Below are 15,221 nucleotides of genomic sequence, written 5' to 3'. Positions count from 1 at the left end.
TCTAGAACATCTGTTTGATGTTGTTGAACCTTTTAATTGTTCTTCTGTTTTTTAACATCAAGAATACCATTGATGCATCCTGGGTAAATCTTCATATCTATCTACAAATCTTTAATTTTTAATTCAGCTGTGTATGTGTATATATGTTAAAACCCATTCAATAATTTTGAATGCTAATTCTTATCATTTTCATTTACAAACTTTTATTTGGTTTCTGTTTTCAATATTTACCTATTCTTATTTCATAGTGTTTTGTTTTTATGGCTTAACACGCTTATCATTTTAAACATGCTTTTTTATAGCTTATTTCAGATTATTTTACTACCTCAATTTCCTGAGATGTTAGTTCCATATTTTTTTGTCATGTCTGCTGAATATTCCTGGTAGTGGTTTATTCCTCATGTAGTTTGTAATTTTTTATTTTGAGTTTATCTTAAGATCTAAGGTTTGAGAAAATGATTTTATAATCATTTACAATGATATAGATTTACAATGATTTAGCAATTTGACAATTGCTTCTGCCAAGCATTCCAGGATATCATTGGCCTGACACTGATTTCTATGTTAATTTAAACACTGAAGAATTCCTTTCCACAAGATAGTATATGTAAGATTCTAAAGCGACTTGATGCAGTCTTAGAGTGTTAATTCTTTCTAAAAGACTTTTTTTTTTTGTTCTAAATGCGGGGACAGAGACAAGTTTCCTTGAATTCCTGGATCAACAGATTACATTTTCTAATTCTCATTTCAGTGAGAGTACAATTCTTTAAGGCTCTCCGCTCTACACAGAGGTTCTCAGTTTCAACTCCTCATATTACAAAGGTCAAGATCTCAGCTTTATATTTGCACAGATTTTAAAACTAAACCCTCTGGGAATTTGGATCTTTTTCTAAATATGATATACCTCCTTCTACTCCTCAGAGCCCTGGGTCAGCTTTCATTTTTATCATTGAGGATTTTAGTTATCTCTTTATTTCTGAATGCTGAATACTTTATTTCTGAATATTTCTTATGAGTTTACATATTTAAAAAGTATTTTTATTGTGTTTGATCTAGAATTTCTAAGTGTTGGTAAAGGAGTTCCATATTCACACTGAGTGAGTGAACATGGAGCTCCAAGTTGCCAGAATTGAAAATTCTTATAGGTTTTGTGTGAATTATTACTTGTATTTTAGTAGGTCTCACTTTACTTTAAAATTGCTGGGGATGTTGGCAGTTCTGGCTCTGAAGAGATAGGACTAGTGCCAGAAGCCATCAATGCAGGTCCTTTCCTAAAACCTGTGAACAAGCTGTATCAAGTGCTAAGCGGTTTCTTATGCTCTGTTTCTTCTGAGTCTAGGTTAGTAATAACAGCATATATTTACTAAACAGTTGTTTCTGCAGACAATTGACTTCCCTAGGAAGTCAGGCTCAAAATTCATTTTCATAGACTTATGATATTCCTGGTGACATAAATAAGGATTCTACAGGAATCATTAGAGATTCCAGTTGGTGGATTTATCAAGGCCAGTAACTGGGCAGCTTATCTGCCTGCTCTTTACCCACCTTGATGGGCCATTTTACATTTTCACTTTCTGACACCTAGGCACCTAAATCATGGACCATTTACTTGGGTAGACTGATCAAATATAAAACATGACCCAGTCCTTTTCTGACTTTCCTCTCTTCCAACTGTTAGGAATGAGGTGAGCATATATCAGCCTTTGCCTTGGACAGTTCTGATTTACACCTGTTGTTCTGGAGAAATTGTTAGCAAACCACATCCTGCTTCAGATGATATACTTTATGGTCACCCTGTCTATACAACTAGGTTCCCCAGACTTCTGGGACCCCTGATGAAGGAATTAGCAAGTGTAAGTCTGAGCGCTTCTCTATCTGGCACATCTTAGCTGCCTGACAATTTCTGGGCCACCACATTTGCTCAGTCCAGGGGAGACATGGGAAAGGAGGAAAAGGTCTAGCTGGTAATAGAGATTCTATCACAACTGTCCCCTGACTGGCTTGCTTCATGCCTTAGAATTTTGCCTTTGATATCAGTCATTCAGAGAAGGAGACAGTGCAACTCTTATCATAATTTTATCATAAATTCTCTCTCTGTTTTCATGATATTCCAACCATCCACTATCCTTCATAGGAGCCTAATAGGAACTTTGCTGTTCGATTGTCACTCTCGCATACATATTATCCAACACAAGATGTAGCAGGGCATAATTAAACAATCACATAATTGCATACTTATTTTCTAATGCCACCAAGACATGCTCACACTGAAAGCATGTTATAATTCCAAATGATCTAAGATACCAATGTAAGACTTAATCATTCTAAACTATAATAATAATTCAAATAATTCAAAGCATTTCTTGAGGGTGATTACTTCCTAAAATCATTTTATTTCAGTACAAAATGATTTTTTAGCAGGTAGAAATAAAAAGTTAACTAAAATTATTATTTTATTACCCTCAAAAATCTTTTAAACATTCTAATAGATAAAAAATATTTAAACACCCTTGATTCTTAAACTATTTCTCCAAAAATTTTCACAAACAGCAAAAAGTCCTTACGTGACAGAAAACGTTTTCTATTATTGATGTGGTTAGTAATTATATTTTCTTTCAAAGAAAGTTCTTGATTTAAAAGTTTATGGAATATTACCAGGAAAAAAACACAGTTTTGATTTGCAACGTCCACCTCCAGCTCTGCTTCCACCCATCTTCAATTTCTCTAAACTCAAATGCAATACGGGCGAGATGTCACTAATGTATGAATACTATAGAGAGAGAAGCGAGTAGCTTTTACTTTTGAGTTTTAATATGATTTCATCTCATGTTCTTGATGAACACCATCTTTTCCTACACAGAAATAATATTTCAATAGACACTACTATATTGCCAATGGGATTCATCATTATCATCAAAATGAATATAAAATTCTAATGCCTTTTAAAATCAATATAATATGAAGTTGCATTTTGGTGATTAAATATCTTATTTGCCTTCAATAGCATTATGATTTGTGTTTTGAATTCTAAAGCAACATCTCTTGTCAACATAGGCAAACCATGTTTTCCATAAATCTTACTTTTATTATATTTAAACAAAATTAGAGAAGATTTTATTAAATTTATATTCTAAAGATAACAGACACGAAGTAGCTGTTGGCAAAATTCAAATCTACAATATTTTAAAATGCAAAACTTATATTCAAATCTCTTACGTTTTTTTCCAAATTGGTGTCCCTTTGAAATAAACTTGTTCGTAACTATCATCAACACATTTAAAGTGCCCTGAAGAAAATGCATTAGTAATTTATAGAGCAAAAAATGTTAAAACCAGGAAAAGTAGTGGGGATTTCTTTTCTGTTGGCAACACCTGAAAGTGGTTTGGAGTTGATATTAAAAATATTTGTGACCCTTCTTAGAAAAATTTTTCAATAGAAATTTTAGAAGACCTTAATGTATATCTTCTATCATGTTTGCTTAGAGCAGAAATTCAAAAAATGCTATTCTCAGAGCTGCTTTGTGTTTTTATGGCCCATGATAAAATTATAACATTATAAAATGAATGTTTTTAAAGGGGAATTAATAACAAAACCAAACAGAATTTAATGCCTTTGAAAGTATGCTGAGGTAAGAAGCGAGGACCTAGGTTTGCCATGTGGCTAGCATTCACCTCAGAAACTCTAGTACCAAGTATTTCCCATGACGCCCCTGTGGGTGCACAACAGCTGTTAATGGAATTAAACTTGAGTTAGTGTTTCTATTTCAAAGCATCAGCCAACCCACCCACATCTTCAAAAGTGCTCACACTGGGGGTCAAGAAAAGATGGAGACAAATAAACATCAAGTTCTGAAATGGATAAAGGTTAACAGTTCTACAGCTGCCAGTAATAACCCCAAATTTTCTAATAGCAACAGAATAAAAACAAACACAAATAAAAGCTAAATTCTAACTTAATATTTTAATAACTGGAACTGAAGTTAGATAAAGATGCTCTCATTTATAAAGCTTAGTAGCCAAGTGAGGTAGTTATGAGGATATCTAGAGGTCACCCCATGAGGAAAAGACAGGAGGGAAGAAGAGGATGTCGAGGGCCAGGGGGAAATCTGCCTTCACGGTGTTGCCCAAGGTCAGCCCTGAAGATAGGAAAGTCGTCTGTATCTCTTTTGCTACCTAAACGGCTACTTCTGCCCTTCTCACTCTGAATTGTCAGTTTCGCCACATAGTGGGATAGATTCAGGTCTAGAAACAAGGAAGTGATGTTTCTATCCAACCAATTCAGAACTGAATTGAATTAATCTGAACAGAGAAGGCAGCTATTTCAAAGGTGTCACTGTGAAGGGTGGGACTCTTCATCATGCCTGTGCCTTCTTTGGGGCTTCACATTCCCATCCCATGGAACTCGAGTACAGGGGAATGTCTAGAGGAGACTGGCTCTGGGACTGGTGCATGAGGATTCTGGAACTGTCAGTAGAAAAGGAGAAAGAAAGAACTTCTGGTAGGAAGCTTCTCAAAGCAGGTTACTTTGCCTAAGGGAAGGAAGTCTGTAATTAAATAGACTTTTTTTTATTCTCTTTACACATATCCTTGTGAAAGTACCAATGAAACTGAGGGAGGAAAAGGCAGGACCTTGAATAATTAATTCAGATGCTGGCAAACCAGCCCTCCATAATCGAACTAGAAATGTATAACAGATATGTGTTGGTCTAATCCTATGCAAGTTTAAAATAGAACTTATTTTTAAACTGGTCATTCTGAATAAAAAGTAAATAACTGAAGTAGGTACAAGAAGCTTAATGCAAAGCAGTGCTATTAGTTTCCAATTCAAGGATTAATGTAACCAAAATATGCTCTGCTGGAAAGTGTTTTGCTACTGAGAATTAACTATTTCTTCCATAAAGTCCATATGCCACAAATAGTCTTCTCTGAGGAACCAACTGATTTAAATAGAAGAGATATTTTATCTTACAGACAAGGATTTAATTTCCAAGAACAGGGCACCTAAAGTGAGTTATATCAGCTCTCCGTTATATCATCTACCCTTCTTTCTGTCTCAAAGAAGAAACATTCTTGAACCTTCCCTCTCTTGTCTCCTGTAGGACTTTGATTTATATTTTTGTTTTTTCTTTCCTCAATTCTCTCTACTGACTTCCTATCCATACTCTATGAAGGGGTTTAGGTTTCTCTAATCCTAACTAAAATCAAATTTCCCTCAACAGTACCTTCTCTCTCAAGATAAAAAATGTTATCTCCCTTTCCTTTCACTGACAAATGTCTTAAAATCTAAAATTTCTCTTCAACTTTCTCGTTTCCCATCTAGTCCTCAGTCTGAGGCCCTGTCTCTGCAAATCCACTAAACCTCTTCTCTTAAAATCCACCCATGACTTAACAGTAACGAAGTCCGTCAGCTCCTACCCTATTCTCTTATTAACCACTTTATGGCTTTACTAGTGTTCCTGAGTCCTATTTTCGTAGTCAATTTACCTGCTTTGCCTCCTACGACATTGTTATTCCTCCAGCCTCTCTCATTATGCTTCCACAATTAATTAACATCCTTTCTAGACTCGTTTTACTCCACCTAATCTTAAAGTTATACCCCAGGCAGCTTCACTCCTCTTTTATTCCCCATGGATGTTCATTTATGTGTGACCTACTTCTTGTCACAGCTCCATACACATCCATAAATGTAGTTTTACCTTCTAATATGGTATCTGACATAAAATTTTCACCTTCTCACAGAACATCCATATGTGTGGGTATGTGTTAGTATGTCAAATGCATAGCAGCAAAAGCTAAATTCATTATCCTTACTTTCGCTGCTCCAGAAAAAAAAATACATCACCCTCAGGCTTCAGTCAGATTGGATTATTTACCATTCTCTATATTTTCCCCATATAATGTCCTATAGTTCCCTATTTCCTTGTATTTGTTTGCCTCACCTTTGGACCTGGAATGAGGAACTTTCTGTTTTTATTTATTTATACCCAATTCACCCTTAGAGATCCAATTTAGCTATCACATCCTCTTAAAAGCATTATCTCTGGGTTCTGAGGTCCTCATGGACAGAAATTGTGAATGTTGGCTTATTCTGAATCTCAGGATGTAACTAACAATGCCTGCCACAAGACAGGTGCTCATATGCCTGTTCCATTCACTGTCTCACCTTTCTTCATTCTTCCTTTTTGATGTTTATGATATTTTGAGCTATAGTATTAGCTGTATTTCCATGTTAAACTCCCTGAAGTAAACTGCCTGCCTTTGTTTATGTCTCAATCTCTATCAGGGACAGTTCTTGATAGGTGCATGGTACTCCATAATTATTGTATGTGGAAGTGACACATTTTAATTCCGTCCTTTTTTCAAGATATTGAAGAAGCAGGATGCAGCCCGTGTCCAGTAAGTGAAAAAAAGAGGGAAGGCCAAGACATGAGATAATGTTGTCGCAAGGGTCAATAAACTAATCTGTATGTACAGTTCGTTCTGTTAGGTAGGAGGAATAGAGTTCTGAGCTAGTATGTGACCATCCATATCACTCATGGGCATAGAGTAGAATAATATACTTCATCAAATGGGGAAAAGAGAACACTAAGAAACAAAGAGTCTCCATAGCTGTTGTTTTTGTTTCCTTGGTTGCCTTGTCAAGAGCCCTGAGAAAATTGAAGACTGCATATAACATCCCATTGAGTAACATGTACACTGAAGGAAACTCGATTGCATAGAATTCACCTAGAGACACACTCACACACAGTCAACATCAGCACATCTGGCATATGCCATTTGGATATGTTCACACTAGGGGTAAACTGTGTTACTGCTATGAAAGACATTGAAAACTGTCAATCAGTCTTCTAGCCTTGCCTCTGATTCTAATTTTGTATGTGGCTCTGGGAAATTCACTTAATGTCTCAGCCACAGTTGTTTTTCTTTAAATTATGAGTTAGATCAACACTAAAAAATCAGTGATTCTAAAAATTCCTATGTATATATAGAACCGTGTGGAACTTAAATCTCTTTCTAAATCCCACATTTCAAAAGAACCGATTCTTTCTTCTTGGTGGTTCAAACCATTCTGTAAAATCATTCCCCATAGCTTTCACAACCTCTGACACAGCACAGCTACCTCTTTATAGGAAAACGATGAGTAAGATAGAATCATCCTGATGCACCCCCACCACCTGCCACATCCACCACCACCGTCACACACACACAAACGTACACACACATCACTCTTTCCAAAGAGGAGAGAATGAAGCATTTAAAAGCAATCTTACAGAAATAATTTTTAGATATTTTAAAATTTCATTTTAAATTGATCCAAATGAAAATCAGGACTTTTAAAAGCAGGATTTCTAAATTGCTTTCTTCCTGCTAATTTGATAATAATAAAAAGAGGATTTAGGGGAAAACGTGAGAAGCAATAGAGAAAAGCGAGGCTTTGCATGTAATTCTAGCTCCTGAGTCATTCCACAATTTAGCACAGCTAATGTCACATGACTGGAAATAATTTAAAATGTGAGCACCTTTACAATGTCAACTATTTTAAAAGGCATCACAAATCCACCAAAATCTAAGAAAATTCCATTTTCTCAGCAATTAATCTGTTTCGGTTTACTCCTTACATCGATGCTGGGGGCGGGGAAAGGATCTGTACTATCATTCTGAGTCTACTAAATATATTACACAAACCTTCCATTCATGTGGGAGAAATGATATATATGTTTTTTCTAAAAGGGAACAAAAGCGTAAATAATCTGTACCATCATTACTGGCAGGAATTGCTCAGAAGGCCTTTGGACTCAGGATGTGGATGTGCCTCTGAGGCTGCTATCAGAAGGCTCAGCCCTGGGCTTTGCAAAGCCACTGCCATGTTAATCTGCTTCATTACATCTCTACAATTTGTTCACCACATTAAGGAGCACTATTTCCCTTGTGAGAGGAAAACCCATCCTTCACTTTGAAAGCTTTACCTTCAAAAGGTACACAAATATGGCCACAGATGGACACTAACAGCCAGAAAGCCAAAGAAATATTAAAATACAGCATACTAGACCCAGAGCTCGTTTCAATATAGGAATACTTAAAGATGCAGAAAAGCTAGAATTAGAGCTTTTGAGTCTTTTAGATCTGAATCCAAGCTTACAAAGCACACATCTTATCTTAAGTGGTATCATTAACATAGAAAACAGTTCATTAATAGGCCAAAGAAAGCATCATGTTGGCTTACCTGAAATAAAGGGAATTGTAAATCATAGCACAGAATCCATATACGTGTTGAATATAATAGTCTCCAATGCAGTTCTTCAGAATTTCGACTAGAGCAGAAAGTAAAATCTCACATGTGTTCCATCCTCATTAAAAAAGAAAAAACAAGAAAGGATGACTGAAGCATCCTCTCTGCTTCTGCCTTAGCTTTCTGTTCTGACACTCACTCTATGGTACCCACTGTCTGTTAGAAAGCAGCATGCTAAATTGAAAAAATAAATAAAGAAATATAAAGCAGCATCTTACATGATAGCTCCATCTCCTGGACAAAAGTGGAACCATTGAATTTAAGATCCTCCGGCAATGCTGCATTTAGCAAGTTGGATTAAGTGTATATAGCCCATAATTCCACTGTACTTGAAATCAACTACCTTAATTAATTATGAATTAAACATTTATAAAGCATTAAAGTATTAATTTTTAAAATTTGTAATTCTACTTTTGGGGTTTAGTTAAATTTATTTGTATTATTTTAAAACTAAATGGAAGCTTTTCCAAGCATCATTAAAAATGTAATGCTTAGCTTAAGACTTATTTAACTTTATTTACCACCAGAAAAAGTAAGGCATCTCCTACAAAATAATTTTAGATGTCAAATTTATCTTTACTGGGCATATTTTTGTGGAGAAGTTGTATGAGTGTTTGTTACTAGAGAAGTTCTGCACTATTTTGTCCTTATTGTTATTTGAGGGGATGTTGGAGGATTAAAGTTAATCAAGGACAATGAAATTAGGAAAAGACAAACTAGAAAATCTTTATTCAACTCAAGCTTTTTAAGATATTTCAAAATATACAGATATCAAATTACATGCTATATGAAATTTGATAATTGTACTGGACTATAGTGTGTAGCTATATCTTATTGGCAGATAAGAGCAACATTGAGTTATTATGAGAATTTTTTGGTAAATAACACCAGTTATATTAAGCATATTATGTGCTCAATATATATTTGTTTAATTAATATTCCCATGGTCAATCGTGAAGCTTTGATTCTTTTTTTGTTTGTTTTTTGGTGAGGAAGATTGGCCCTGAGCTAACATCTGTTGCCAAACTTCCTCTTTTTTTGTCTCCCCAAAGCCCCAGTACATAGTTGTATATCTTGGTTGTAGGTCCTTCTAGTTCTTCCGTGTGGGATGCTGCCACAGCAAGGCTTGATGAATGATGTATAGGTCCACACCCGGGCCTACGAAACAGTGAACCCTGGGCCACTGAAACAGAGGACATGAACTTAACCACTCAGCCAGGGGGCAGGCCCCCATTTTTTAATTTTGAAATAAAAAGACAGACATTCTTCCACTTTTTCACAATACCATTTAAATTTGGGGAGGGGAAAATGAGCAAAAATTCTCCCTACTAAAGTCTTGACAGCCTTTCAGTCACTGCTATTGCAGCAATGCTGTAACGCTGTCCGTGGTGCTGAAAACCAATTCCAGAACACAAAGGATTCCAGGTCTTAAACAGGTCTGAAACGGTGTCTTTGTAATATTTGATATGAATTTTATTTTTAAAAGTCCTATGTCATCTGGAATAAGTGATAGTATCTAAGATACATTTTTTTGTTGATGGAATATGTAGTATATACATATTGACCAGAAGTCATAATGCTGATGAATCTATTTAATAAAAATATGATTATCAGTCACACTTTCTTTGGATCCTTTATGCAATATTTCACTTTATCCTTGTGGAGGTTGTGTTATATACATTATTCAAGCATTAGTGCCCCCGTTGAATAAATGAGGATGCCTAAACCTGCTCTTCAGTAACTTGTCCGGAGTTCATTAATAAGCAACTACTAAGAACTTACTTCTCTAAATTATACTTTATTACTATTTCTACAATATCATTGACATATATTTGTATGGTTTTAAAAATAAATCATTAACATTGCACAAACAATTAAAGTGACTTGGCAGATAAATTACTTAAATATGTACACTCAACCATTTCATCTCATAAATTTTCTGTAAAAACATAGGATACTGTTATAAACCCTCAGGGCATGTAAATTACGATAATTTTTCTCAAATTTTCCAGCAAAGCACCCCTAATGGCCTAGAAGCTTGAACTCATAATATTAGAGCCTATGTTGCCACAAACATGGAATATCATTGAAGCCTCACTTTATCTTCAAAATCAGGAGAATCTTATAATAACATATAACATTTAAATATTTTCCTCAAAATATTAATTATTTTCCCCATCATTTTGAAGCTAAATTTTATCCTTTAAGAAGATGTGTCTAACTTATCCTGGGATTTTATGTACCTCCAGGCATGCTACCACATGCTCCTAGGGAGACAATGCCCCAGTTAGAAGATCATGAGATTATGTGACATAAAATCAATTTATCTCAGCAAATAGGTAATTACCTAAAACATTTTTTATATATTCCTTTCCAAGATATAACTTCAGTTTTGACATCACAAAACAGAGTTAAATATTAATAAGTGATACTTTTTAAAAGTAATAAAATACATTTTCATTTTTAGCATACCCTTGACAAAGTCACGGTGGTAAATTGTAACCATTGCCACAATATTTTTCTCCTCCCCATGTTCATGCCTTTTGCAATGTGACTACCACTAAGAGACAGAGACTATTTTTGCATCTTCACCTGGGCTGACCTTGTGACTTGGCAATAGAATGTAGTGGAAGTGATATTGTTCTGGTTTCAAGTCTAGGCCTCAACATTTTTTGCCTGCTTCTGCTTACTCTCTTGGAACCCTCTCTGACCAGCATATGAACAAGTCTGAGCCTCCACCATCATTTCTGATGGAGGACGTGAGACCACCTGGAGCAAAGACAGGTTTCCCAGCTGTGAACTTCCAAGAACAGCTAGCCCCAAACTGACTTGGCAGCTGATGCAGGTGAATGAGCAAATCTAATTAAGATCGGCCAAGTCAGACTAGGATCATCATAACCAAAAAACCATGAGCTAGCTAAATGTTTATTTGGGGATGGTTCGTAATGCACCAGATCCAACTTCTTCATGCTAAATTCAATGATACATTTTAAATCATAATATTAAAAAGCATTTGAAACATCTGCTTACTTCCTCCTTCTTGATAAACTTTCTTCACTTGCCTTTACTTGGCACCATCCTATGGTCTAGTTCTTCTAGACATGGTTGCTTCTTCTTAGCTTCTTTTGCTGGTTTTCTCCTCCATTTTCCTATCTTTGAACACTGACATGCCCCAGAAAATAATCTTTGACAATGCCCAAATTACTGCTCTAGCCTGGCCCTCTCTCCTGAACTCCAGACTTATATATAAATGCCATTCAAAATATTCACTCCCTGTTAACTTAACGTGTCTAAAATGAGCTTCTGCCCCTCTGGCAGTATTCACTGTCCTAGGTAACAGCCATTCCATCTTTTCAATGACTTAGGCAAAAACTTTAATGTCGCCTTTGCTGCTTCTCTTACTTTAATACTCCACATCTGATCAGTTTGTGAGTACTGTTAGCTTGTCCTTCAAAATGCATCCCTTTACTATTTTCATCTTGGCATACGCCAGCATCCTTTCTATTTCGTATTTTTGCAATATCTTCTTAACTAGTTGTTTTCTCTACTTCTTCCGTTGCCTTTCTATTGTCTAGTCTTAATACAGCAATTGCAGTAATCCTATTAAACTGTAAGTCACATAATATATTCCTTTTCTCAAAACTTTCCAGTAGCTACCCATCTCCCTCAGAATACAGCCAAGGCCTACTCAACGTTCACAATGTTCTGAACAATCTGGGCCCCTTTACTTCTCTGATTTATTCTCTAATTACCCTTGCCCTCACTCACTCTACTCCAACCACTCTAATCTCTTTGCAGTTACTCAAACATGGCAGCAATGCTCCTTCCTTGGGAAGTTTCCACCGTTTAATCTATGCCTGGAATGCTCATACATGGGCTCCTTATGGCTCATTTCCTCTCTCATTTTGGTCAGGGATCAGAGCCACCTCCTCAGTGAGGCTAGCCCTCACCCCTAACACCATGCCCTAACCCCTCCTCTGTTTTTATTTTTCCCTGTAGTGCTTAGCAGACTTACTATACTTTTTTTATTGTCTGCCTTCTCTAAGAAAATTGTAAGTTCCATGAAGACAGAGATGTTTGCCTGTTTTATTCACTGCTATAAACCTGGTTCATAAAACAGTACCTGGAACATAAAAGCTGCCCAAATAATAAATGAATGCCTTAGACATAGAATATGCATATCAGTTCTATTAATAGACCATAGAAATGTTATTTTTATGTGTGTATTCCTATGTTCTCATTAATATGTCTGTCATAGAGTGTGAAATCAATGAATTAAATAGCATGTTCTTCGATTAAACTATTACTATCTAAACAGAAAGTTGCACACGCCGTGAATATCCAATAAATATATTGGGTTAATTGTATAAATGTTGAAATTAGATCACTATGCTCTTGCATTGTTTTCAATGAAAAACTTCTGGTAAAAGTCACTAAACAACTCATTTCATGTTAGCACTTTTTCCCAGACTTTGAACAGACTTTGAAGAGACTGTTATAATTTTATGTTTTATTTTAAAAAGTTTATTCTCATGTAGAATATTTTTAATTGTTTTAAAATAAATTTTAAAAATATAAGCAATGTGTCTAATGGGGTGTGTGTGTGTATATGTACATACAGGGAGAGAGAGAGAATATATATATATATTCTGAAATCAACTTGAGTTGACATTCATTTGGTTAGCAACGATAAACCAATAATATATAATTTATCAATGATGTATCTCTCTAGCAGTGCTTTAATCAGAAAATCTGCAGTGTTATTTTGGTAGCTTGCTTTTCAAAATTACTTTAAATTTCAAGGATTAAAGGAAGTGTGCAGGTTAATTTTATGTGTCAACTGGCCATGGGGAGCCCAGATTAAACATTATTTATGCATGTATCTGTTAGAGTGTTTCTGTATGTGATTAGCATTTGAACTGGTGTACTCAGTAAAGCAGATTGCCCTCCTTGGTGTGGGCGGGCATCATCCAATCTGTTGACAGCCTGAGTAGAACAAAAGGTGAAGGAAGAAGGGATTCATCTCTTTTTTTCCCTGCCTCCCTGCTTGAGTGAGACATCTCATCTTTTCCCGCCCCTGGACTGGGACTTGCACCATTGGCTCCTTTGATTCTTAGGCCTTTGGACTCAGATTGAATTACTCCACTGGCTTTCTTGGGTCTCCAGCTTTGTGCGTGTGTGTATAATATATATATATTTATATGTGTATATTATATATTTTTAAATGTTTATATAATTTATATACAATATTTATATGTAATTATATATTTTATATGTTATATATCCTCTATATAATACATTAATAATGTAATTACTATTTTATATAATATAGTAGTTATATATTATATATATTTGTGAGCATATATATATATATATATATACACCACATATACTATATATATATATATATACACACACACACACTCACACACACACACACATATATATATATACCCTATTGGTTCTTTTGTACCTAATGTTTGTACCTACTTCGTACCTAATATTTGTTTACATTTTTCTTGTATTACTTCTTCTCATGTAAAATATCTGCACTGAAGAAATGCAACCAAGCAGACCATTGAAAAACAATTTAATTTATACAGTTTTAGCAACCTTGAAATATACTAACCTCTTTAAAATTATCGGTTGCCAACTTGAGGACAGTTTTAAAAGTTGATCTCCATATCTAAAGTTTCTCCCACAGCATTATCATTAGGGCATCACAGATCTTCAAGCTAGAGGAGGCAGATTTTTCAAATTATGTTCAAAGACTTATAATACTGATGAAAAGCATAGTTTATCACACCAGTTCCAATTAGTGTGAACTGACATTTATTAGTATGTTATCAAATGATGGATGAAGAAACAAAGAGGAAAGAAAAAGTAGGTTGACAATGGCATGTAATTTCCAGAAATAAAATCTGGCAGAATATTTGCCATAATTCTTTGCAAGAGGGGGTGTTACAAATAATTTCAGGAATAGCTAATATTTACTGAGCACTTTTTATGTGCCAAGCACTTTGCATGGATTATCTCATTAAATTCCCACAACAAGTCTGTGAACTAGGTTTTTAATTTTTCCTCATAAAGATGAGGAAAGTAAAGCAAAAATCCCTCAGCTAGTAAAAGATATATCTTGAACTCGAAGTCAGACCTCTATTCTCCATGTTAAGGTTCTATCTGAATTGTACTTGAGACTCAGGAGATAGAAACTCTGAGGAAACTATTCCAGAACACTTTAGAATTTATGTGCTTTTTGTTCTTAGCTCCAGGTCTTCGCCAATTATGTAGCCAACAGGGTAAGATGGAAGTGAAATAGAAGGATGATGTTCAGGTGTGCCTCTCTTCACTGTGGCATTTTAGAGCGGGTGATGGGTTTGCAATGGATGAAAGAACTAATCCAGGAAGACAAGAAAGAGGAAGCAGGAAGAGAAATAGAAGGAGCCAGCATGATTAAAGAAAATAAATCATCAAGAGATTAATGAGTGGGAGAAGAGGGCAGAGTGGTGAAAGAAGAGAAGTTACAGGACCCTCGGAACTCTGCCAGAGTCTCTTTTCTTTCCAGAAGATAGACCTCTGAAAGACAGTGCAGGTGGGGCTGGCCCCGTGGCCGAGTGGTTAAATTCGCGCGCTCCGCTGCAGGCGGCCCAGTGTTTCGTTAGTTCGAATCCTGGGCGCGGACATGGCACTGCTCATCAGACCACGCTGAGGCAGCGTCCCACATGCCACAACTAGAAGAACCCACAACGAAGAATACACAACTATGTACCGGGGGGCTTTGGGGAGAAAAAGGAAAAAAAATAAAATCTTTAAAAAAAAAAAAGAAAGACAGTGCAGGTTTCCATGACCCACTGAACAATGAGAAGTTCTCATACATGCTAAAAACCTCACATGATCTTGTTACTGACACCAGAAATATATGAATGCTGGTT

The 15,221-nt window shown here is 35.6% G+C and overlaps 1 protein-coding gene across 2 annotated transcripts in view; it reads right to left on the bottom strand.

Annotated features, from left to right (window-relative positions):
- Positions 1-8,490, bottom strand: part of LOC103559670 (sodium channel protein type 2 subunit alpha) — a 139,795-nt gene extending 131,305 nt beyond the window's left edge. Inside the window, exon 1 of one of the 2 annotated variants that reach the window (XM_070581502.1) lies at positions 8,224-8,490. The gene's annotated coding sequence lies outside the window, so the exon portion shown is untranslated. The remainder of the gene's footprint in view (positions 1-8,223) is intronic. The other variant, XM_070581506.1, reaches the window with a different exon arrangement.
- Between the last annotated feature and the right edge of the window lie 6,731 nt (positions 8,491-15,221).

This window comes from Equus przewalskii, chromosome 17 (assembly GCF_037783145.1).
Source record: "Equus przewalskii isolate Varuska chromosome 17, EquPr2, whole genome shotgun sequence".
Lineage (NCBI taxonomy): Eukaryota > Metazoa > Chordata > Mammalia > Perissodactyla > Equidae > Equus > Equus przewalskii.
This window is presented reverse-complemented; position numbering and strand designations above follow the sequence as displayed.